Source organism: Phascolarctos cinereus, unplaced genomic scaffold (genome assembly GCF_003287225.1).
Source record: "Phascolarctos cinereus isolate Bilbo 61053 unplaced genomic scaffold, phaCin_HiC Scaffold_2;HRSCAF=192, whole genome shotgun sequence".
Lineage (NCBI taxonomy): Eukaryota > Metazoa > Chordata > Mammalia > Diprotodontia > Phascolarctidae > Phascolarctos > Phascolarctos cinereus.
In genome coordinates, this window is record NW_027555625.1 from 303,984,340 (window position 1) to 304,011,900 (window position 27,561).

General features: G+C 38.8%; 1 pseudogene; it reads left to right on the forward strand.

The window, feature by feature from the left end:
• The window catches only part of LOC110211291 (N-acetyllactosaminide alpha-1,3-galactosyltransferase-like), a 62,288-nt pseudogene that overhangs the window by 7,282 nt on the left and 27,445 nt on the right, over window positions 1-27,561 (forward strand).

Sequence of the window (27,561 nt, forward strand, 5' to 3'; positions counted from 1 at the left end):
CCATCTAATCCACCCATATCCACTCAAAAATTCCTACTGTAAGATTGCTAACTAGATATCTAAGACTTCTAGTGAGAGAGAACAATTTTTTGAAACAGCCTTCATTACTCCTTTGGGTAGATCTAATCATTAGGAAGTTTTTCTTTCCAACAAATTGAGATCTGCCTCTGAATTTTTTTCTAGTTCTGGCAAAACAAGTCTAAACTCTCCTCCCCTCCATACGCTTGAAAATAATGAACATGTATGTCCACCTTGAGTCTTCTCTTCCTTAAGCTAAATGTCATCCCCACCCCATTCCTTCAGCCTGATCATCCAATAGGACAAACTTGAGGCCCTTCACTATCCTGGTCACTCTTCTCTGGGCCATCCCTAGATTATCAATGGCCTTCCTAAATGAGGCATAAGAACTGAGTACAACGGTGCAGATATGATTTCACCAGAACCAAGTACAGCAGACCTTTCTTCTCTCCCTTTGCTCTGGACACAAGGACTTTTTGGTTGTCATATTTATACCTGTGGTGAGTGTGCAGTGCATTGAAATTCCCCAAATCTACTTCAGACAAACTGTTGTCTAGCTCCCTCCTATATCTTATACTTGTGTATTTGAATATCTGAACCCAAGTGTAACATTGTACATTTATCTTTATTAAAATTAATCTTGAAAGATGGCAGAGAGAAGCCAGGAAGTTGCCTGAGCTCTCCCCAGTTTCCCTCAGAAACAACATTAAATCAAGCCTCTAAACAGATTTTGGAGCAACAGAACCTACAAAAAGACAGAGTGAAACAATTAATATTAATCTCGTTGGATAGAGGCCAATGTAATAGGAGAAAGATCATCTTTATTCATTAGCTTACGTTACAGTGGGAAAAGTACTGGTTTTAAAGTCAAAGAACCTGAGTTCAGATCCCATTTCTGCTGCCTTACTATCTTTGTGATTTAAAGTCAATTGTTGAACCTCCTTGGGCCTCAGCATTTTCATTTATAAAATGAGGGTGTTGGATTGGATAGCTTGAGTTCCCCTCTAGCCATAACTATGTCTATGATCTTAGCTACCTCTATTATTTTCTGTCATCTGAAAATTTGGTACAATACTATCTACACCTTTAACTAAATAATTGATAAAAAGTTGAGTCAGCAAGATATTGATAAAAAGTCAAGTCAACAATAATTCCCTAAGCACTTATATGTGCTATATATATAGCCCACTTATACTATGCTAAGCATTGGGGATACAAAGAAAGGCTAAAAAACAGTCCCTGACCTCAAGGAACTCCCAATCTAATGGGGAAGAAAGACAACACAGAGATGACTATGTACAAAAAGGATAAATTTGGAATAATCACAAAGGGAGTGTACTAAGATCAAGGAGGAACTGGAAAAGTCTTCTTGTAGGTGTGACTTTAGTTGAAACTTGAAGGAAGCCAGGGAAACCAGGAGGTGGAGATGAAGAGAAAGAGCATTCCAGACATGGGAGACAGCCAGAGAGAATGCCTGGAGGCGGGAAATGGTTTGCCTTGTCCAATAAACAGCAAGAAGACCAGGGTCACTTAATTATAGAGTATGTGGAAAGGAGTAATGATTAAGAAGGATAGAAAGGTAGGAAGGGGGCATGTTGTGAAGCCAAGCATAGGATTTTATATTTGATCCTAGAAGCAATCCTAGAAACGGTTTTCAGTCAGGTATGACTCTTCATGACCCCACTGAGGGTTTTCTTGGCAGAGAAACTGGAGTGATTTGCCATTTCCTTTTTCAACTCATTTACAGATGAGGAAACTAATGCTACAGAGTTAAGTGACTTGCCCAGGGTCACCCAGCTAGTGTTCAAGGCTGCATTTGAACTCAAGTCATCCTAACTCCAGGGTCAACACTCTATCCTATGTGCCACCTAACTGACCTCCAAGAAGTAATAGGCAGCCACTAGAGTTTATTGAATAGGGGAATGATATGGGCAGACATGGGCTTTAGGAAGATCACTTTAGTAGCTGAGTGGAGAGCGAACTAAAGTGAGGTGAGAGTGGAGGCAGGAAGATCAACCGGAGGGCTATTGAAATAGTACAAGCATTAGATGATGAGTAGTTGGAGAGTTAAGAGGAGAAAAGGAAATAAAGAAGAGAGAACTCTGTTGCCCTTCTTTCCTTAAAATTTCCTAGGATACTTTGAATTTCTCCTTAACCCCTATCACACTCCCTGTATTGTATTTATCTGTTTACACATTATATCTCCTCCAACCCCAGTGCCAAGAGAAAGGCCTGACACATAGCAAGAGCTAAATGTTAGTTGAACCAAAGGTGTCAGAAATTACTCTGTCCTTTACATTTTCCAGGGTCTAGTGGGAAGACAGCCAGCCTAGGAATCAGAGGACATGAGTTCAAATCTTGACTCTGACACGTGTTAGCCCCCATGACAGCAGATAAGGCAATTTGCCCAGCTGAGTTTCAGTTTTCTCATAGGTAAAATGTAAGACTCCTCTTCCTAGGTTATTGTGATGTCAGCTGGACAGGAACCAGCCTCTAATCTGTGAGCACCCAGGAGCCAAACAGAGCAGCCTAGAGACAGGAGAGTCAGGAATCAAACAAAAGTTTAATTTCAAAATGAATGAAACAGCTTGCAAGCAAGGACACAGGTGCTGGAGCCCCATCCCTAGTTGGCAGGACCCACTTTAGTGTGAGGAGATCTCAGTACCTATACCAGTGGCTGCACCATGATTTCTAGCCCTGACAATGAGTGGTAACAGCAACAATGTGACAAGTTTGATTGTGGATACAGCAAGTGTTTGTCTGAGCTCAGAGAACATCTGATGCTAGTCAAGGCAGTACAATAATTACATAAAACAATTCTGGGATTTACCTATGTCTGAGATCATCCAGAGGATGAGCACAAAGGATTGTTGTTATACCAAGCTCAGATTGCTTGCTGGGCCTCAGCTCTAGAAAACAGGGTGTCTCCTAATATCTTGACAGTGAGAAGAGTTTTATAAAGCTTAAAATGATATTAAATTCAAGTTCCCTATGACTATGAGGGATTTGTTCTTTGTATTTGTATCCTAGGACCTAGCATAGTGCATATAGTAGGTGCTTAATAAATGATTGACTCTTGGGTGGAAATGAGAACTATGATTATCTTATCATTCCACCAACATGGAGCGCCTGAATTTTAATAGGAAACAAAGGGGTGAATCACAGAATCCCAGAGCTGGAAGGGACCCCAGGGATTATTCAGTCCAACCGGTACCTGAACACAAATCCCCTCTGCAGTACACTCAATAAGTATTCACCCAGCCCTTGCTTGAAGAACTCCAGGGAGGGGAAATCTACCTCTGGAGGCTGTTTAGCCATCCTACATAATAGGTAAGCTCTAATTACCAGCAAGTTTTGTCTTATAGTGAGCCTGAATTTGCTTCTTTGTCATCTTCCCATACTGCTCTTAGTTCTGCCCTCAGACCTTTGAGATCCTTGAAGTCAGCCATCATGTACCCACTTCTCCCCCTCCCCCAGACTTCTCCAGGCTAAGTATCCCTTCACCTAATCCTCCAGGTCTGGAAGGCCTCGATTATCTCTAATTGCATTATTTCTGGATGAGCTGGAGAGGCTGGGGTAGAGCTGGGTAACTTGGAGGATTGATGGTCTTCCTTCCCAGATCCTGAAATCACCACCAATAGGTCCTGGTCACCACCAAGAAGGTGGGAAACACACCCCAGCAGATTCATACCTTTTCGACAAAAAAAAAGTGGAAGACTTGCAGCTGCTACAACTTGTGTGTGAGTTACCTAATCTCTTCTGAAGGAAGAAATCTCCTAGCTTTAGGGGGAAGAGAAATATCTCTTCTTGGATAAGGAGGACTGATTATGATAACCTGCCCCACCTCATCCTGTGTGACAATTTTCTGTAAGGAAGCAATTTAGCAATAAGAAGGACACTGCATCAACCAAATTACTCTAAAAGGAAATGGCAAAAGTACACATTACTTAGGGTTGTGGCTTCAGGTGGAAACGGTTCTTCACCTAAGAAGAGGAAGTCCCCCTGTAGCCTTCCACCCAACTAGCAAAGGAGACCTGACTTCACCTACAAAATGGGCAAAGGGGAGAATTAAGCCCAACAAATAAAGGCCACTGACAAAGAAGTCTAGACTAGCTGACTTTGGGCCAGTCATTTCTCTTCTTGAAACCTCAGTTTCCTCAACTATAAAACAAATGGAGTGGACCAGATGACTTCTAAGGTCCTTCCTGACTGCTCTGTGAGTCTGGGAAGACCACTTGTGCCATTTCTGTGCATTCAGTCTGTTAAAAGAAATCGTGGTTTGTGCCCTGCCCTGGTCAATAAGGCGAAAGCAGCAAAAGAAAGCTAAAAGGGTTTTATTTAGCACACCAAGGTAGCTTGCAGTTGGGTGAGGCTGGCCTGGGAATTCAAACTGCTCCACGATTTTTTTGACAGGAGTAAACAACTTCGAAGGGGGCAGTTACAGGGGGGGTAGTGGATAGAGTGTTGGGCCTGAAGTCAAGAAGACTCATCTTTCTGAGTTCAAATCCTACCTCAGGCATTTACTAGCTGTGTTGACCCTGGACAAGTCACTTGCCCCAGTTTGCCTCCATTTCATCATCTGTAAAATGAGCTGGAGAAGGAAACGGCAAATCATTCCGGTATCTTTGCCAAGAAAAACCCAAATGGGGTCACAAAGAGTCAGACGCAACTGAACAACAAAAAGACAGATTCCATATAAAGGCAAAAGTATTTTTTATTAATACATATAATTATGAGGAGATAGGGTTAGTGGCACCTCAGCTCTTCCCTCATTACAGTATTGTAGGGAGATGAGATTAGTGCACATGGGCCATCTTATGGAGTCTAGCTGTCATTCAAAGCCTGAACAAGGTTTTAAAATGGAGTCACTTTGACTGGCTCAGCGCAGGTAATTGACTTTGCACAAACCTGCTGTGGATTGGCAAAGGCACTTTATGCCTCAGGAACTTTCCTCATCTGTAAAATGGGAATATTTTCACTTGCCCCTACCTCTTTCATCATCAGATAAAGAAAATTCAGAGTTCATGAATACAGAGCACAGAATAGCACAGGGGCATATACTTATCCTAGGGACGCTACAGTAGTGGCTGCCTTATAAGATGACAACAAACCATTCACAGTTACCCATGGGATTGAGCCATTCAACCAAATCTGTATTCACAAAATTACACTCTTATCTAGCCCACATTTCTTTACCTCACTCACAAAGATGAAGTGAGAAACTTTGTCAAAGTTTTACTAAAATTTAGTAAATTATACATATAGTATTCTCATGATTGAGATCTATAGAAATAAACTCTAAAAGTCAGGAGTTCTTAACCTTTTTCTCCCATGGACCTCTTTGGCAGTCTGATGAAACATATAGACCTCTTCTCAGAATAATGTTTTTAAATGCATAAAATACAATCAATAAAATTACAAAGGAAAACTATATTGAAATAGTTATTGAAATATATTTTTAAAAGCTCATGGACCCCCAGCTTAAGAGCCCCTGATACAGATAAACAACCAGCTAAACCATATTTGTAGCACTGTGCCTGTAATACAGCAGACAGCAGACACAATAAACGTTTCTTGCTTGATTGCCTGATCTAACAATATAGTAACCCTGCAGAAAAGGAAATGAATTAGGCTGGCATGTCCTTTTCTTGATGAAGCCACACTGGCTCTTTGTGAAAACTGTTTCTTTTCTTAGAATTTTATTTAGCAACCAGGCCTTTAATAGTACATCCTGATGAAATACTAATTTCACCAGAAATCAGATTTACTGGCCTATAGTTTGCTCCAATTTATTTTTTTTAATTGTGGAGGGGGAAAATTGCCTTCTTTCCATCCCACAGCCCCTCTTTCTACTCTTTCAAAGATCCTTAATACTAATTCAGAAATTGTACCTGCCAAATCTTTCAGTTTTCTGGGATGTTGTGGGAACTCACCCAGGGCATCTAGCCGATCTCTTACTATATCACCTACTTATGTTTGGTTTCAACTCTTGTCTTTGTTTTGTTTTGTGCAGCAACCATTTTTTGTTCTGTCTATTCCAATGTGAAGCTGATTCTTCCTGGCAGAGAAGACAGATGCAAAATAAAGGACACTGAGCACTTCCCTTTTCTCCCTCTTGTACATAATTGTCACTCTCTTCTCCACCAAACAAAAGCCCCATCTTCTCTTTGATCCTCTTCTTTCCACCCAATTTCCTAAATCTCGATTTTAAAAAAAAGAGAGAGAGAGACATTTTTGGCCCTGTTTATTATTCTTTGACTGAGCTAACTATGAGTTTTAGTCCATTGGGCCATGCTTTTCTCTTCAAATTCCGTTATCCACCTTTGCTTCCATTTTCCATTCAGGTGCCTTTTCACCCTTAGTTAACGAGTTCCCTGCATATCCACATCCATGTCTTTAGACAATTCTCCCTTTTTGTCCTCATCAAATTCTGTTTTTGAAAGTTTCCCATTCTTCTTGAACTGACTTGTCTTGTAGAAGGTTAGTCTATTAGATCCTCTCTCTCCTTTCTCTAACCCTTTAAAATCTGCTGAAATCACAGATTATTTCTCTTTCCTGTCCAAAAAGGTTCACTTTAAAAGTTGAGGACATAGTTGACACTCTAAAGTATTTGCTTGGGGCAGGTAGGTGGTACAGTAGATAGAGCACCGGCCCTGCGGTCAGGTGGACCTGAATTCAAATCTGGCCTCAGACCTAACACTTGACACTTACTAGCTGTGTGACCCCGGGCAAGTCACTTAACCCCAATTGCCTAAAAAAATAAAATAATTTAAAAAATAAAGTATTTGCTGATCATTCCCTAATTGAGAAATGGTCAAAGGATTTGAACAGACAATTTTCAGATGAAGAAACCAAAGCTATCTATAGTCATATGAAAAAATGTTCTAAATCACTATTCATTAGAGAAATGCAAATTAAAACAACTCTGAGGTACCATCTCACACTATCAGATTGACTAATATGACAAAAAAGGAAATTGATAAATGTTGAAGAAGATGTGGAAAAATTGAAACACTAATGCACCGTTCTTGGAGTTGTGAACTAAGTTTGAGGAGCATTTGGAGAACGATTTGGAACTATGCCCAAAGGGTAATCAAACTGTGCATAGCCTTTGATCCAGCAATACCACTACTAGGTCTGTATCCCAAAGAGATCACAAAAAAGAGAAAAGGAGCTACATGTACAAAAATATTTATAGCAGCTCTTTTTGGGGTGGTAAAGAATTGGAAATTGAGACGATATCCATCAGTTGGGGAATGGCTGGACAAGTTGTGGTATATGAATGTAATGGAGTACTATTTTGCTATAAGAAATGATAAGCAGGCTGATTTAAAAAATAAACCCTAGAGAGAGTCATATGAATTGTTGCCAAGTGAAGTGAGCAGAAGCAGGAGAACACTGTGCACACAGTAACAGCAACATTTTGTGATGATCAACTATAATTGACTTAGCTCTTCTCGGTAATACGATGATCCAAGACAATTCCAAAAGACCCATGATAGAAAATACTATTCATATGCAGAGAAAGAACTGATGGTGTCTGAGTGCAGATTGAAGCATACTATTTTCACTTTCTTTATTTTTTATGATTTTTTTCTTTTTGTTCTGTTTCTTCTTTGACAACATGATGAATATGGAAATATGTTTTACCTGATTGCACATACATAATCTATATCAAATTGCTTACCACCTTAGGGAAGAAGGAGAGGATGGAGGGAGGGAGAAAATTTGGAAGCCAAAATTTTATTTTTAAAATGAATGTTAAAAATTGTCTTTACCAATTCTGTAGAACTTATGATGAAAGGTGCCTAAATGCAGATCAAAGATACTTTTTCTTTACTTTATTTTTCTTGGGGTTTTTTTGGTCTGTGTTTTTTTTCACAGAATGACTTACATGGATGTTTTGAATGCTTGCCTTCTCAATAGGGAGGAAGAGGGAGGGAGAGAATTTGGAGCTCAAAATTTGAAAAAAAAATGTTTAAATTGTTTTTACATGTAATTGGGGGGAAATAAAATATTAAATATTTTTAATTGTATTTACATGTAATTGGAAAAAGAAAATACTATTTAAAAGGGAAAAAAAAGATGTTTGCTGATAAAGGTTCATGATATTCTTGAGATGCCACAATTTGCCACCCAATAACCCATGTCCATTTGTTAAAATACTTAAAAATAGTGAAAGAGAACATCTGTGTGGTTTGTATTAACAGCTGGGGATTGATTAGCTAACAAATTTCAGTTTGAACTAGGAATTGATAAATTGCATTTGGAAACCGTCATTTAAAAATCAAAGTAATAATCATCCTATTCTTTTGTTCCTTTAGGGCATAGAAACAAAATGCTGAGTTTTGTTGTTGTTGCTTTAAGAAAGAGTCTCTCAGGGGGCAGCTAGGTAGCACAGTGGATAGAGCACTAGCCCTGGATTCAGGAGGACCTGAGTTCAAATCCGGCCTCAGACACATAACAGTAGCTGCGTGATCCTGGGCAAGTCACGACCCCACTGCCTAGCAAAGAAAAGAAAGAAAGAAAGAGTTCCTCAGCAAAGCCAGATGTGGTCAATCAACAAGCAGTTATTAAATGCCTACTGTGTGCCAGGTACTGTACTCAGCATTGGAGATACAGAGACAAGAGCAAACAGCCCTAACCCCAAGGATCTTACATTCTGAAAGGGAAGATAGTCCTTGAGGTAAATCCAGAATCCCAGAATCCTAGTTGGACCTCAGATTTCATCTAGTCTAATCTCTACATAAAGCATGACTCCCCTCTATAATAATCCTTATTGGTTATCTTCTAGATTCCATTTGAAGACCTCCAGAGATGGGAAACTCATTATCTCCTGAGGCAGCACATTCTATTTTCAACAGAAAGTTTTTCTTTGTACCTTGCTAAAATCTGCCTCCCCAGATTTTGCTACCGGTGGTCCTAATTCCGCCGATGAAGGGCAAGAAAAACAAATATAATTCTTCTAAAAACTATTAAAAAATTGAAAAAGATGATCACATGCCCCCTTCTCTTCTCTGTGTTCTTCAGGACCTTCATGGCCATCCTCTGTACATATTATAGCTTGTCAATGTGTAATCTCATGGTCAGCCCTGGACACACTACTTCAGATATGTTCAGATCAGGACAAGCACAGAAGCATTATCATATCCTTCTCTTTGGAAACTGTGCTTCTGCAGCAAGGTTTGAAACAGGATGGATGGACGGATCATAGAACCTAGGATGAAGGGACTATAGGACTATTTAGATAGATAAAGCTGGAAGTCCCCACCCCACATCTCCATGGGACACTGCAGTTTCTATCTTTGTGAAGAGTAGGAGGGTGATCTTGACTGGGTCATCACTCCTTAGCTTCCTCTTTGATCCTCAAAAGGGGTATTGAGCTACAGTTAGATCTATCACAATCAGGTATTAGAAATATAGAGATATGATGCCAATTAGGTGTTCAGGATAAAAGCTACCTTCTCTTGGAGGAAGTGGGCAGAGAGAAAGAAGTAATCCCACCCTTGTCTAGGAGGATAACAACTTAATCTTGGCTAGCTTAGCTCCCCTCACACGAAACACAACATAAAAAGAGAGTGGGCAAATGTGTTTATCAAAATAATCAGTAAAACAGAAATCTGGAAAAGCCACATGAATTATTTTAGGTGACAGAATATAGATGAGTATAGAATATAGATGAGTAAAGGGAGGTTGCGTGACTTGGGTGCAATGTGAAGTCTTAGTTCAACCAAAAAGAAAATCTGAGATGTCCAACCAAAGATGTCACCTGAGAAGTCCTCTCTTATTAATCTCTGGAGAAACAGGCACTGAGAATCAAGGGATATATTGGGTTACCAGCTTTCACCAAATGCCTAGGCCTGGGGAGGTCTCCCACTCATCGTTCAAAATCTAGCTTCCTCTCTCTTCATGTCCTGTCTTTCTCTACTTCTTCCTTTATTCTCTCAGACAAGAGTCTCATTTCCTTCATGCATGCTATGCGCAATGATGCCACAGGGAGGCCCTTCAAGGGACCACTAAGCCCCCCTAAGTGAGATGGTATCCTTTTCATAATACAGCCCAAGATCTTTGGATCTATTGCTCCCATTCAGGAGTGAAAACATTTGAAGTCTAGAGTAATTTGTTTAGTCACTTACAGCACAATGTTAATGAAATCAAAGTAACAGATTTGAGCTCTATCGAGCCAATTAGCTTCACACAGGGATCATATTTTATGTTCACTAGCAAATTCATTAAGCTGCTCAAATGAGTCACTAGGAAAAATAATATGAATGACTACTTATACTTGAATGAGTCAGAGGTATCATCTACATGGATACTCCCTTCAATAATTGAAAAGACAACATATCCATACTATCTCATTCTATGGAATTCTTATCCATATCCTCTCATAAATTCTCTACAGAGGGCCCACCCAACATGATAAGAATCTTCCTATAGTTTTCTTGACATTGTGTGGATACCAACGGACATAGTTTTTTCAAAGAATATTCTCTGCTCTTGCCACATGACCAACCCACATTCTTTTCTGTTTTTTAAACACATATTATTGTATATGGATACGTACATATGTGTATATATACCTATAAGAATATCACCAAAGATAGACCTACATATCTAAACATATATAGACATATGTGTATATATACAAGCATATATACATGTGTGTCTATCAAGATAGATATGTGCATATCTATGTGTGCATGCATACACGTGTGTATATATGCATGTGTACATATGTGTGTGTGTCTATCTTTGATGATGCCCTAGACACTATTGCTTTTGATCCAGTCTTGATTTGGTAATGTGTTGCAATCTATTTACAGCCACCAAGTGAATCTCCATTGCCCTTTGGGTGATCTGCACCTTTAATTCTTTGGAAATAGTGTTATACGTGACTTACAGCAATATAATATAATTGATAAGTATTGTCAGTAACAAGACAGGCCTTTGTTTGAGGGCCAAGTTTGGGGTCATAAGAAGTACTGTACAGTTTCCCAAAGGCAATCCAATCTGCTTTCTTCTTGTTGTTCAGTCCTGGATCCAACTCACTTTGCATGTACAGTGTCTATCCAAAACATAGTTACTGATAGACCAATTCTACAGGTTATCTTTTCAACTGTGTATCATGCTTTGAACAAGAGACATTTTTTATCCACTCGTTATATTCTGCATAGATAGCTAAACTAAACTATTTTGAATAAATATGAACTCCATTCAGGAGGCCCAAAGAATGACAGGGCTTGATGCAATCAGGATGACGTCATCTACAGCCATGTGCATCTCAAGGACCTCACCACTGGAGGGAAGGAAGCCCTCTTCCATTTGGACTCTACAGTAGACATGCTTCATACTAGTGTTAAATGTTTTTGGCAAGAATAAACCTCTCTAGGATGCCCATCAATTGAGGAATGGCTGAGCAAGTTGTGGTATATGAATGTAATGGAATACTATTGTGCTATAAGAAATGATGAACAGGCTGACTTCAGAAAAACCTGGAAAGACTTATATGGTCTGATGCTGAGTGAAGTGAGCAGAAACAAGAGGACTTTGTACACAGCAACAGCCACATTATGCAATGACTAAGATTGTTAAACTGAACCCTTCTCAGCATTACAAGGATCTAAGACATCTCCAGAGGCCTCAGCATGGAAAATGCTGTCCACATCCAAAGAAAGAACTATGGAAGTCGAATCGCTATCACTTATTTTTACCTTCTGTTGAGTTTTGTTTCATCTTTCTGGCGATTCCTCCTATTGGTTTAATTTTTACTTATAACTTCACTAATGTGAAAATATGTTTAATGGGTATGTAAATGTAAAGCCTATATCAGATTGTGTGTCGTCTTGGGGAGGGTGGGGGGGAGGAAGGGGGAGAAAAATTTTCAACTCAAAAGCATATGGAAGTGATTGCTGATAAATCAAAATAAATTAATAAAAAAAAAATTTTTAATTTTTTAAAAAAAGAATAAACCTCTCTATTTTATGCCTCACTTGATATAAATGATCAAAGAATCATAGAACAAAGTTCTTTTGTTTTTTACATTTTCCAAGGACTCATTTAATTTTGAACATACACACGGAAGACACCTTGTTGAAAGAGAGCCTCAATGGCAGCATTTTTCTCTACCAAACCAAATGCTTCTTTATAGCCAATAAACAACAAGCACAGTGGGATCTTATACTCCCTACATTTTTCAGTCAGTTTGTAGGAGTCCTCAGGTGAGATCTTCTATAGAATGATATGTGACATTTAAAAGTTACTGAGTATTTAATCATTTCATTAGTAATGTTAGCATATTACCAATAAAATGGACCAGTGACACTCTCAAATGCCAAAGACCAATCATGGGGTGGGCTCACAGTTTATATGCCCTTGGAAGAGTGGGTGTTCCTGAGGATAGCAATCAACACTGATTAGTTAACAATTAATGAGGGAGAACTAATATTACAAAGAGAGGTGGATCTACTCTAATGAGGGACTGGGGGGTACAGGGGAAATGTAACTTAGATTTTGTCATTTACTTCTGAAGTGCCCAGCCTTGAACAATCTAATCAAAGAATTTATCCCTACCCATACATCCATGGGCTTCCCCACCTGGGTGGGATCTGAACAAGATTGAGGAGAAAGTTAATTCAATCACATTATCAGCAATGTTCTTCAGGGACTGAGACTTAAAATGAGGACTTTGGAAAAAAGGGGGAACTCTGGATCTCCCCAAATCATTGGTTATTAATAATAATTTCTCTCAAATAGCATAAACCATCACTAAAACTCAAAAGAACATGTCAGTTCATTGGTGAGTTAGTATCACATTATTATATATGAAAGGCAGCAATTTATACACTACTATGTATATTCAAACTAACTTTAGGGAAGATTAATTTGATTATTCTCATTAATTTCATAGATACTTCAATTGGTTCTTAGAGGAATTCATCAAATCTGCCAACAAGTACTTCATAGTTGGCCAAAAAGTTATATTTTACATCATGGTGGACAATTCCTCCAGGATGCCCTGGATAAGTATGGTTCCTCTTCAGAAATTCAAAGTATTTGAAATTATTCTAGAACAGCAATGGGAAGACATTAGTATGATGAACATGAAGACCATTGGAGATCACTGAAAATCATATCCAATATGAACCTGACTTTCTCTTCTGCATGGATATAGACCAAGTCTTTAGGAGTGTTATGGTTTCATGGTGTGTTGTGGGGGTTGTTTCAAAAGAATTCACAGACTCAGACCATCTCCAACACAAGCAAAGACATTTATTGAGAATTACACTTTCCAGCAGGCTGAATTCCAAGAAGGAAGCTACAACTTTGTTAGACAAGACAGGCAATTTTATAGTGTAATGGTGCTGGCTACACAACAGAAAATATGAATATTAAAAAGGCAAGAGGGGTTTGTCAAGGGATTAGATAATAGGGAAAGGGTCCCAGCCTTAGTGGAACTACTCCTGTGATTGCCCATAATGCATATAGAAAAAATCCATTGGAGAGGCATGTATATATGATAATGATATTATAATAAGCCTCTCTATATCATAAGTTTGCCCAAAGGACAGCTTTTGCTATTAGTGCACAGGTACCTACTTAGGGAAAGTCCCTTCCATTGTTTTGGGGTCCACATCCTATTTGGACATCCTGGTGGTGCTGCTTTCTGATTGACTGGCTATTGTGATCCTGTGTGAAATTAGATGGATGTGGTTATGGTTGAGTGCATGGACACACTTGCTGTTTCTGTGAGAAATATGAGTTCATGGACACACCTATAATTTCTATGAGAAATGTGAGAATTGGGTCTGGAGGCAGTGGCTAGAATTCCATCACATGGACATGCCTCCTGTTCTACTGGGGCATATTTGGGATGTTGGGTCTAGGGGCCTGTGGCATGGTTAAAGCCAGATTGTGGTCAAAGCAGGACATGCCTGCTCTTCAGTGAGGCCCATAAGGAAGTTAGAATATTGGGCCTGGGGCCAGCTTTATTGGGATCCCATCAAGAGTACCTTTGGGGTGGAGACTGTGAGGGAATCTGCAGCACAGCACCAAGCATAGTGGTATAAAGACAAGTTATATAATTTCACTTATGAGAGGTGACCTTTATCAGCAGCATGTATGTATTGGGGTGACAGAGACATATTACCTACCATGCAGCCATTTTTGGTGGTACTCCCTTTTGGGTTTTAAATCTCACCTGAGCAGGAATGATTTAAAGGAATCCTTCAAGATAAGAAAAATAACATTGAAACTGTGTGGCACGATGTAAGCCACTTAAACAAATATTTCTTTTTAAACAAACTCACTAAAATATTATCACCAGAATATTTCTAGGATTATCATATTGGCAGACATTAAACTAGTCAAGATTGCTTGGCGGACAAAATAATTTGATATCATTAGAAATAAATCTTTGTACATTTGATTTGGTTTGATTTTGAAAGTAAGTGGAAAAGACAATCTGAAAACCTTTTCTATTTAGTCTTCATTCATTCAATCATTCAATAAATACTTATTAAGTGCTCACTGTGGATAAAACCCCATGTTGGTTGTTGGGAATATAAAATTATATCTGACTTCTTATGCTCTGAATGTGTTTAAAACTTAATGGAAGAAAGGATAAGTACATAGAATGATACAAGAGAGAAATTTTGCACCAGGAAGACCTGGCTTCATGTCCCACTGACATTGTTTAGGGGTGCTGAGAACCCCAAAATGTCAGGTACAAGGTGGTATCATCTGGACTGAATTCATGCACTCAAACCATCTTCCAGTCAAGTGGCAAAGTTTTATTGTGATGCCAATAGAAGCGGGCAAAGTTCCTTAGGGAACTTGACAAACTAATGAGGATGATGCTGAAGCTTATGTACAAAGAGACAGTGAAAGGATATGGGTGGGATTAAGGAGTGGTAAGTATATGCAAGTAGTCTGGGATGGGTCAGGTGCCTGGGATGGAGGCTCCCATAGTCTGAGCTGCTGAAATGTAAGGCAAAATTCAGGGAGTCAATAGAGATAGCTTTGCTAATGGGATAAGATAATTCTGTTTCAGGCACCACAGAGAGTCCTTGGGTCAGGCATCCTTGTACCTGTACTGCTAGCCTTTATCTGAGGAATTATAGGGTCAACTCTGTTCCTTTCTCAAGGAGAGAATTTTCTTACAGGAGCCTACTGAGACTGGGAATGCTTCCGGAGACAAGGTCTTTGCCTTCTGGGGTCCAATTCCCATCACCTCATTATCACCTCCAGGATGGGTATCTATTTTGCTTCCAGTTCCTCAGCACCACAAAAAGTGTTGCTATAAACATTTGGGTATTATATAGGACCTTTTTACTGTTTACACAAGAACCTACTCCAATTTCCCTGAAGGCTGTCTTGTCTCTTTCTCTCTGTTTATACTCTTAACCTGTGCCCCCAAGAAGCTGTAGCACACACAGCAGCCTTATCCTATAAAACTGTCTTGGTAGATGGACTAAATCAGGTTGAGGGTAACTGATAAGCCTCAAACCCATTGGTGAGGTAGGGGGATGACTACCCCACGCATGTGAAGACATCCCCTGATGAAATGAGGGAATGAGATGAACTTGTTTCAACAGTCATGAAGATGACTGAAGCAGGCACTATGGAACTCTAGAGCTTAGTTAGACAATGAAGGTGCCAAGATGCATCCTGGGCCATCACCAGTCATTTTGACTTTTGTCTTGCTTTGATGACTCTGGAAGAGAGAGTAAGGCTGATGACTTTGTGAACTCTGCCTCACTTAAATTCAGTTCATGAGAAGTCAAGACCTCACTCCATAATGTCATTGGTCTTCTTGGAAAAGGAAGGAAGAACAACAACTGGAATTTATTAGTCCTGTGACCATAGGCAAGTAAGTCACTTAACCTTTTTGAGTACAGTTTCCTCATCTGTTAAATGAGGGGTCTGAACCAGATGGCTTCTGAGGTCTCTAACAGCTCTCAATATTATGAATTGGTAGAATGTAAGCTCCTTGAGGGCAGGGCCTCCCTGCACACTTCCCAGAACATAATGGGTGCTTAACAAATTATTATTAACTTAGGAGAGGTCTGGGCAAAGTGCTATGAAAAATTTGGAGAGGGAGAGATATCTCATCTGGGGAGGGGGAGAAAGAATACTTTAGAGAACTGGTTCTTGAAAAAAGGGGAGATTTCAGGGGAGAAACATCTGGGAAGTCCAGTCTAGGCAAAAGGGACAGGATAAGCAAAAAGGAGGTGGAAGAGGGAAGGACAATAGAGAAAAGAGAATATTCTACTTCAGCCAGAATGTAGAATATTTGAAAGGGGGTAGAATAAAATTAAGCTGGACTTGTAGGCTAGAGCCAGATTGACCTGTCAGTGATTTACACTTCATTCAAAAGCCAATGGGGAGCTTTTAACAGTTTCTGAGTAGTTTCTGATCACAGTAATGCATTAGGAAAATTAGTCAGATAACATGGGGATATTACTGTATTCAATCTCAGTCTCCAAGGAAAATTCTGGAATCTTAGGACTTAGATCTAGGCAAACATATTTAACGAAAAGCTAGCAAATAAATGTATACATGTTTATATGATAAGACCAACATATTTTAAGAAAAAGTAATGTATCTTTTCACATATCTTGAATTACATTATAGATCATGAAGAATAACCATTAAAATTTTTGTGAACTGTTCACATTTTGGATTTCAAGCAATACTCTTTTTTGGGGGGGAGCAGGGAGGGAATCAGAAACTCCCCTACCAGCTCTTAATCCCAAGAACTTGTGCTTCAAGTTAGGCAATTTCTTTTGTTAAGGATTGGAATCTTTATCCCCTTTTGTGGCAGATCTAGTCTAAAATATGTCAAGATTGAGGTGGTTTCACATTCTGACACATCATCTACTTTTTCTATTGTCAAAGCCTCATTCTTCTTTACAAGGCAAAGACAAAATAAATAAATGAATAATCAGCGTTAGATAGTAAAAGGAAGGAGGAGACATTTATTCAATCTTTCCTAAGTAGTTCACAGCCAGATGAAGTGATGACACAGGTGGCAAAGAATCCCTTGAGGAATTTACATGTGTATATAGAAAGTAACCTCCAGGTAGTGGAACCAGATTTCAATGGAGAATTTATGGCACAATCTCACACAATCTGGTCTTTGTATGGGTCCATTTGAATACATACTGGATTAAAAAAAAAAGCAAACTTCTTTTTGTCCGGACCTATTATTTCATCAGGTGAGGAAATTCTCTTTCCTGATTCATATTAGCAACTGTTTTGCGACTTAGAAAGCAACTTAGGCCACTGAGAAGTTAAGTGACCAGCCCAGAGTCATACAGTCGATATATGTCAGAGACAGGATTTCAACCCAGTTCTTCCTAACTCTGAAGCCTGCTTTCTATACACTATGGAACATTACCTGTGAAACAGAGGTTAAAAAGTTAGATGGAGAGAGAGAGAGAGAGAGAAAGAGAGAGAGACATAACATACTGAGGGGGGATATTTAGTGCTGCCACAGCTGTTGCTTTTACTGCCAATGCCATGGGCCAGCTGGAGGGAGGACTTTTTTTTTGCCCAGGTTGGTGAGAACTACAAATGGTAAAGATCCCATGTCCTTCTCTCTTGCCTCACCCTGGCTCTCTTTGCTAGTATTATGTATATTAGTATATTAGTATTATGATTCCCCCAAAATGGTGTGAAGGGGTTAGGAGGATTAAATGAAACCAGACTTTCCTCAGCTCCTCAGGGCAAGAGAAAGCGAATCAATATGCTTCAAGGGAAAGGAGATTTGGTAATAGAGTCTTTCCCTTCAAGAACCTCTGGGCAGAGGAACTGTCCCTTCCTATTGTTCCAATCCAGAGGTAGGTTCAATGAAACTCCTTCCCACTTTCCCCTGGGTTGGAACTGATGGCATCAAATAAAAGAAAGGCCTAAAGATAGGATATGGAAAACTGAGGCTCCGCCCTCCCCACCAAGCCTAGGGCCACAGAGGGGGAGAAACTAGTTCTCCTTTTTAGACAATCACTACCAACTACCTCAGTCACTGTTAGGATTGAAATATAAACATAATCATATAGGAAAGAGTAGTTAGTTTGAAGCATTTTGAAATATAAATTGAGCAGCCATACTTGAAAGATGAAACCATATTAGTCCTGTTCCTTTATTTTATGATCCAGGGAATCACTTTATGTACATATCAAAGAAGAAAAAAAAAACTCCTGGACATTTTAAAAAGGGTTCAAAATTGCCAATATTCAAGGAAGCAACACATATAATACAAAGAGTACAGGTTCTAAAGTCAGAGAACCTGAATTTGAATTCTGCCTCCAGTGCCTAATACCTTTATGACTTTGGAAAAGTCATTTAACTTCTCTGACTCTAAATTTCCTCATCAGTAAAAATGAAGGGGTTGGACTAGATGACCTCTGGATGGACTAGATGGACTAGGGCCTTCCACCCCTAGAACCATATGAGCTATGAAAATGATGCAGTTTTAGAGGTGCAGGGACCCCAAAACACCAAGGTTCAGCACAGAGCTGTCTGGAAAGAATTCGCAGACTCAAGTAGTCTTCCAGTCAAGTGGCAAAACGTTTATTGTAATGCTACTTAGTGGGCAGAGCTCTTTTGGGGAACTTGCAACCTAACAGGAGTGATGCTAAAGCTTATCTAGAAAAAGTACAGTGAATGGTGTGCCAAGTATGCTAATTAGGTGATGAACATACAGTGTCTGTACCTTAGGCACAGGCATCATTCACCACTGGCATGGCCTGGGGCAGGGAGGTGTGAGGCTTCTAAGGGATCTGTATGTCTGTACAGCTACATCTGTAACAAGATAGCCTTGGTATCTGATGTCTATAGCTTGACCTCTGGATTGTACAGGGTAACTGTGAGAATCAGTATGTGATAGTTCTGCTGATACAAAACAGTCCTGTTCATACAAGGGAAATTCTACAGAAGTCAGCTTGTTCTTGTAACAGGGAGAGATAGTTTGCCTCACTGGGCCCACTCGTGAATTATTGAAAGAAATAGGGTCTTTGGGCTGGAGAGAGGTATGGTCCAAGCACTCCATCAAAAACAGCTATGAAATATCATGTTGTATCCTCAAATTGGCAAAGATTCAAAAATCAAATTTAATATTGGCACAGTGTTGGAAAATAGGCATATTGATATACTGCTCATGGACTAAAAACTGGTTTAATTTTTTGAATGCATTAAATCATACAAAGTTATAAAAATGTCCATGCCCATCAATCTAATCATTCATCTATTAGGTTTATGCCCAAAGAACATTATTAACAGAAAAAAGGCCTATTTGCATAAAACTATTCCTAGGATTACTAAATGTAATTGCAAAAAACTAAACAATTAGGAAATTATGGCATATTAAAGTAATGAGAGGCAGTGTGGAATAGTGGATAGAGAGCCAGCCTCCAAGCAAGGAAGACCTGGGTGCAAATCTCACCCCTGAGCTTTCTGGATTGTGACTCTGGATAAATCCCTTAATTTCTCAGTGTTCCAGGCAACTGTCTAAAATATAACTTGCAGAGAAGTTACCTGTAGAAGGAGTTTCCTCATCTGGGACTTCCCTATACCAATAAAATTGCAGGTCTAGTTTTTATTGTTGTGAAAGTAATGGAATGTTATTACATCAAAATAAATGGCAAATGAAAAAAACTCAAAGAAATATGACAGATAAGAATAGTTAATATTGGAGCTGTTTTGGAAAGACAGACACCCTAATGCATGGATGGCGGAGCTATAGATATATTTTGGAAAGTAATTTGGAACCATACTAAGAAAATAACTAAGATAACCACATCCTTTAACCACAGATTCCACTGCTAGCCATATGCCCCAAGAAGATCAACAATTTTTTTTGTCTTCATATATATATCAAAATATTCATAGCAACACTTTTTGTACTAAGACTTTTAACACATCCTGCATATACCTATTTATGTATTTTTATGTTATCTTCTCTATTAGAATGTAAGCACTTTATGGGCAGAGACCATTTTGTTTGTTTGTTTTTTCTTTGCACCCCTGGCATTTACTACAATGCTTGGCACATAATAAGAACTTAATAAATATTTGTTGATTAAATGAAAAAGGATTGCCTTGTTGCCAGGCCTGATTGAGATTGAATAATATAAATTTATAGTGCACTCAGTATTTGTGCGATTTCTTCCATCTCTACTGAGTAGGAGCAGAGCAGATGGTGGGAATAATCCAGCTGCAGAGTTTGGATGATAGATTTAGAGCTAGAAGAGACCTTAGAGGTCATCCAGTCCAACTCCCTCATTGAAGGAATTGAGGTGGATTGGATATATAGACTCAAAATTTAAAAGGAAGGAAGGAAACGAGAAGTGACAATTGAGAGGAAAGGAGGGAAAGTGATTTGAGAGGAGAAGACAGTATGTAGTTGAACTGGTTAACTACAGCAGTGATACCAAACTCACATAGAAACAAGGCCACTAAACTACACTAAGGATCACTGTAGGCAGCATACACTCTAAGAAAACCACATATTAACATTATTTATTTTCTATTGTATTTCTTTTTGTTAAATATTTCTCAATTAAATGTTAATCTGCTTCCAGCACAGAGACTGCAGCCTGCAGGCCAAGTGTTTGACACCTCTGAACTATAAAATCAAAGTTGGAAAGGAGGGAAAGCAAAATTTGAGTAAGGGTCCTGGGAGAGTACTGAGAGGTGAAGGGATTTCAGATCACTCTGAAAGTGAAGGATCTAATGAGAATGGGTAAGGCACAGACAGAGGTCGAAAATGGGAATTTATGATCTGATAAAGAAATTTCAGATTTTATGATCTTATTTGAGGGTATTGGTGAGATTGGAGATGTGGCCATTTCCGTGTGCAGCTGAAATAAATTGAAGGAGTAGGTCGCGGAAGTTGCTATTGTTAAAATAAGGAATAAAAAACAGGGGGGAGGGGGGAAACAGTTCAGCCAAACTAACCAATATAATAACCAAATCTAGCATAATATGCAGGCTTTCATACCCAAAGTCTCCCACCTCTGCAAAGAAGAGAGAAGTACTTTATCATATCTCTTTTTGAAGGGGCCAAGCTTGATCATTATAACCCCACAGCATTCAATTTCACGGAATTTTTTTTAGGGGATTGGAGGGATTGTTGTTCTTTGATTTGTGGAAATTGCTGTACTCACACTATTATTCTCCTGGTTTTGTTTATTTCACTATGCATTGATTCAAATACATTCACTGTACGTGAAGTTTTTGTTTCTTTTTACCAATCATTAAATGACAGAAATGTTTTGTTTAAATGGATTATCTTGAGGGGAAGGTTAAGCATCATACTTTCTTTCTTTTACTTTTGTCCATGTATTTACTTAATGGAAGTGTTAAAATTTTATTGATATTTAAAACATTATTAGAACTAGAAGCTCTCCAGTATACTATATAGACACTCTATCAAGCATTTTCTGGAAAGAAATGATAATAATGGTAGCAAAAACAATAAATAAATCACTTTTATGTAGTACTTTAAGATTTGTAAAGAACTTTCCTCAAAATAACTTTATGATGGTATCATTATTATTTCTATTTTACTTATGGGAAAACTATGACTAAGAGAGGTTAAATAAATCGCTCAAAATCACACAGCTAATATGTTTTGGAGGGAGAATTTGAACCTGAATCTTAATTGACCCCAAGTCTAACATTCTTGAATCATACAGTATCAGAAGGCTTGGATGGGTTGCAAACCGCAAAGGAGAATGGAATGTCTACTTTAATGATATCACAGAGTTATCAAAGTAAGAGCTTGAGATCTAAAACAGACTTACTTTCACAGAACTTCGACAGAAGCGTAGAAATATTCAGCTAAAAACTTGATAAACAAGTATTGCCAAAAGGATTGATGCATATTACAAGTGGAATCCAAAGCAGGTTGGATGTTCTCCCAAGGCTCTGCCCTGTTCCCTCTTTCTCTATTCTCTCTCCCTTGGTGATCTCATCAATTCCCAAGGGTTCAATTATCAACTCTATGCATCCAACTCCCAAATCTATATAACCAAGTTATTCTCTCTCCTGAGCTCCAGTTCCATATTACCAACTAAACTAAATGCCTGCTAGACATCTCAGCCTGTCAAACAACATGACCTAAATGGAATTCATTATATTTTCTCCAAAATCCACAATGTCCTTCAAGTTTCCCCATTTTTATTGACCTATTCATCTGGGCTCAAAAGCTTGGTGTCATTCTTGACTTTTCCATTTCCCTCAACATCCTTTATCCAATCTGTTGCCAAAGCTTGTTGATTCTATCTCCACAAGATCTCTCATACCCATACTCATTTCTCTACTCAAACACTGACTAGTTCAGGCCCTCATCATCTTTCACCTGGGCTATTTTGGGAGCCTCCTAATTGTTCTTTCTGCTTCAAGTCTTTCCTTTCTCCAATTCATCTTCCACTGTTGGAATTGATATTCTGAAAACCTAAATTTGATCACATCTCTCTCCCATCCCCCACAAAAATCTTCATTGATTCCCTCTTGCCTTTGATAAAATATAAACTTCTCATCTTAGAATGTGATTTGTTGTAGTTCAGTAACTTTTCAGTTGCATTCAACTCTTTATGACCCTATTTGGGGTTTTCTTGGCAAAGAATCTGAAGTGGTTTGCCATTTCCTTCTCTGGCTTATTTTACAGATGAGGAAACTGAGGCAAACAGAGTGAGTGACCTGTCCAGGGTCATACAGCTAGTAAGTGTCTGAGGCCAGATTTGGACTCAGGAAGAAAGGTCTTCTTGACTCCATGACCAGAATTCTACCCACTGCTTCACCTACCTGCCCCCTTAGCATGTAATTCCAAAATTTTACTCCCATCCATCTTTCCTACGTTATTTATAGTATTCCCCTTTCTGAACTTTGTTCCAATCAAACTGGCCTACTGTTCCCCTCCATAATATAGTGTCTTCAGTCTCTATGCCTCAGCACAAAAAATCCCCCCCATGTCTAGAATGCATTCCCTTTATACCTCCACCTCACAGAATCCCTGGCCTCCTTCAAAGCACAACACAAGTAGCCTGGCTCTGTAATGTTTATCTTTATTCCTTCATCCCTATCCCTGTTATTTGCACTCTCTCCCTCTTAAAATTTCATATACAGATAAACTATATATACATGTGTGTGTGTGTATATATATACATATATATGTATGTATATGTTATTCTCTCCCTTTTAAAACTACATATGCACATATGTAGGTATAGGCACAGGTTTATATACATATGTACAAATACATACATATATACACAGGTATAAACATGTACCACATATAACATATGTATTATATAACATACATGATATATATTTGTTCGTTTACATGTTATACTCCCCAGATAGAATGTCAGTTTATTGAAGGCAAGGACTGTTCTTTTCTTTTGCAGTTTTTTAATCCCCGGAGCCTAACACAGCGCTTTATACATAATATGTGTTAAACAGATAGTAACTGAATTGAATTGGTAAAAAGGAATGAGCATTGATTCTGAAGTCTGAAGATAGCTTGGCCGCTTACTGACTGCTATGTCTTGACCAAGTCACTTCCTTTCTCTGGGCCTCAGTGGCCTCCTATAAAATGAGGAGAATGATATTTTCACTGCAAACCTCACAGGATTTTTGTGTGGATCAAATAAGTTTTAATTTCTCTAATTTAGTCATAGTTTGTCTGTCTTTCTTTGACTTTCTTTACTGTAACAAAAGTTGTAAATACATGATGGTGAACACTAGATGGAAGTAACTTTCCAAAAAAAGTAACTCTTTCTTCCCAAGCCAACATGTTCCCAGCTAACAGTGTCATAAAATATTGCCTGCATTATCTGAATGATATCTCAGAGTTCAATTGAATTTGGCAAATGTTGAGTGCCTATCACGTGAAATGCACTGTACTAAGCCCTAGGTGAGATATAAAGATTAAAGCCATGATCACCACTCTCGGTAACTTTGCAATCTCAGGGCAGGGATAGAAGGAGAAAGAAAAGGTAGTATGGCATAGTCAAAAGAGGAATGGATTTGCAGTTAAAGGACCTGTGGAAAAGAGCAGCTGGTCAAGAAGAGCATTCCTCAGGATGGAATCTGGATTTACAATATGATAAACATTTACTAAGTGTCTACTATGTGCTAACCACTGAGGATACAATTAAAAAAAAAAAAGACAGTCCCTCACTCAAGGAGCTTACAGTCTAATGGGGGAAGACAGCACATTAAAAGGAAGCTGAAAAGCCAGAATGATGATGGAGTCAAAACCAAGCAGATTAGCAAAGGAAGAGACTGAATTTTGAGCCTTCTATAAAGGAAAGCTATGGGAGGACTACAGTTAGAAATATATGAATAATGAGGGACTTTGGGCCAGGAATGGAGTACATGGAACAAAGGCAGGTAAAAATATGTTTTCCTAGAGTCTTTCGAATTCAATCAAAATGGTTTTTAAGTGGAAAAGAAAGATAGAAACTGGTTATATATGTACAACAAATGAGATTAGAGGGTAGTTAAAATGTAAGAAGAATACTAGCAGGGGAGATGGCCAGAAAGTCAAAAGAGATAAAAATCTGAGAAAAGAACAAACTATAATCACTAACAATCAATATATCAGCCAGTCAACAAGCATTTATTAAGTGCCCACTTTGTGCCAGGTGCTGTGCTAAGCTAAGATCATACTTATGTTCTTAACATCATAGGATCACAGGTATGAGAAATAAGCAAAGTAAACTAGAGATGTTGAGAAAAGGAGGAATGTCCAACCTCAGGTATCTTGGGAACTGGATGGGCTGTTATTGATACTACTATACAAATAGCAATAATAAGTAAAATATATATCACAATTTAAAATTTATACATCTTGTGTATGTTATCACATTTTCTCATTTGATTGAGTGGAACCCATGAATATAACTTTAGGAGAATATGGTTTATCTAGAAGATATAAGATAAGTAAAAGTAGGAGGGGCAAGGCAGAGTAGTTTTACATATTAAGAAGGTAAACTAATTTGAGAAAATTCAGGAAGCAGATGGGGGAAGCATGCTGGAAAATACTACAGATCTGTTTCCTCATCTATAAAATGGAAGTGGTTGAACTTCATGATTTCTACAGGCCTTTCCAATTCTAAAAGTATGGTCCTATGATCCAATAATCCTATAAAGATTAAAGGAAGGAAAAATAGAAGAGATACTCTCATCAGACTAGGCTAGAGATGGCCAAGACAAAAAGAAAAAATAGGTGGAGAGTGGAAAACAGACCACTAACAGGACATGCTGGGATAAGTCAATTACTTGGCTGTGCTTTAGGGAACTTCTCTATGCCAAAAGCAGAGCAGCCAGTACATTTTTGACTTGCCTCAATCATAATTTTATCCTTCAAAATATGGGGACGGGAACAAGTGGAACTGGTTTTTTTCTGGATGAAATTCACCAACAAGCAGGAAGCCACTACTGAAGTAGAAATGATAGGAATCTTTAGGGAGGAGTCACCATTCCATCTTGGAACATGACAGAGAAAGGGAAAAAGAGCTAGTCACAGTCTGACATGGACTCAAGGCTTTGAGGGAGCAAATTTCAAAAGGCCAATCAGTCCATCAAAAACTTGTATTTATCATGTGCTGGTTACTGTGCTAAGCACTAAGGATACAAAGAGTGACGAAAGATAGTCTTAATCCTCAAAGAGCTCACAATCTAAAGGGGGAGGCAACCAGTAAGCAAATAGTACAAACAAGCCATATACAGGATAAATAGGAAATAAATACGAGGGAGAAGGCACTAGAATTAAGAGGAGTTGGGAAAGGCTTCCTGCAGAAGATGTATTTCAGTTGGTACTTGCAGGAAGCCAGGAGGCAGAATTAGGTGGGAGAACATTCCAGGCTTGGGGGAGAGGTAGAGAAACTGCCTGGAGCTGAGAGAGGGAGTGTTTTGCTCATGGAATAGCTAGAAGGAGAGTTCCATGGAGAGAAGAGTATGCGGGAGAGCATAAAGTATAGTGAAACAAGAAATATAGGGAGAAAGGGAGGGCTAGTTTATGAAAGGCTTTGAATGCCAAACAGAGGCATTTATATTTGATACAGAAGGTGATAGGGAGCCACTAGAATTTATTGAGTATGATAGTGACATAATAAGTGGACCTGTGCTCTACAAAAATCCCTTTGGCAGTTGGATGGAGGATTGGAGTAGGGAAAGACCTGTGGCAGGCAGATTAACCGGCAGACTATTGAAATAGTCCAGGTATGAAGTGATGAGGATCTGCAGGAGAGTGGTGGCAATATCAGAAGAGAGAAGAAAGGTTATTCAAGAGATATTTCAAAGGAGAAATCAACCTTGGCAAAAGATTGGATTGGTGGGGGCAGGGCAGGGCAGTGAAGAGTCAAAGATGACATGTAGGTTGTGGGCCTGATGAACTGGGACTGTGAAGAGTTAAGAAACGACTGAGAAAAGAGGAAATGGAGGAGGCACCTATTGTCGATGACCTTCTCAAGGAGTTTAACCACAAAGGGCAGAAGAGAAATAGGATAATAGTGAAGGTGGAAGGACCAGGTGAGGGTTTTTTGAAGACGAGAGAGCCATGGGCCTGTTTGTAAGTATTAGAGAAGGAGCCAGTAGACAATGAGAGATATGTGAGAGAGTATGATGGTAAGTGATGCGTTGGGCCGTGATAGAATGGGATAGTTTGTGCAGGAGAGAGGTTTGTGTTGTCATGACCACCTCCTCATGTGGGAAAGGGGTGAAGGAGGAGAGTGTGACAGAAGGCATCTGAGGGGTATACGAGGAGGAAGAGGGGGAAGAGAGAATTCATGGAAATAGTCTCAATTTTTTAAAAAATATAAGTCAAGTTTCAGAGAAATATGAAGTAGGATCTTATAGATTAAAATTCTATAAGGGAAATCAGGTGGAAAGGATAGAAGGTTTTTAAGAATGAAATTCTAAAGACACAAAGAAAAGCAACTTCAATGAAAAAGAAAAAAGGGAATTGTCTAAAGAGATAAATATAAAACAGAGTAAATTCATCAGCCAACATAGATTTTTTTTTATTCTGATTTTAATGAACAGCAAAAGGGAACATTTCAATATATAAAGTAGTACAGAAAATAGGGATTATATGATAAATTCAACATGTTATTTCCTTTTTTTTTTCTTTTTTTGAGGCAGTCAAGGTTAAGTGACTTGCTCAGGATCACATAGCTAGTAAGTGTCTAAGGCCAGATTTGAACTCACCTCCAGGACTGGTGCTCTATCCACTGCACTAACTAGCCGCCCCTCAACATGTTGTTTCAAAGCTATCCTTCTGGTCTTTTTTTTTTCCTTCTGGTCTCTTCTGCACATTTAAAAAAATGCTTCCATGACCCTCTTTTCATCCTTTTCTTCTTTCTTTTTGACAACACTATCACTAACTGCTTTCTTCCCTATCCACAAACAAACAAAAAAGAAACACAAATCTTTCTAACAAGCATAATCAAGCAAAACAAATCCACATATTTTCCATGTCCAAAAATGTATATCTCACTCTCCAACTTGGGACCCTCACCCCTCTGTTGGGAG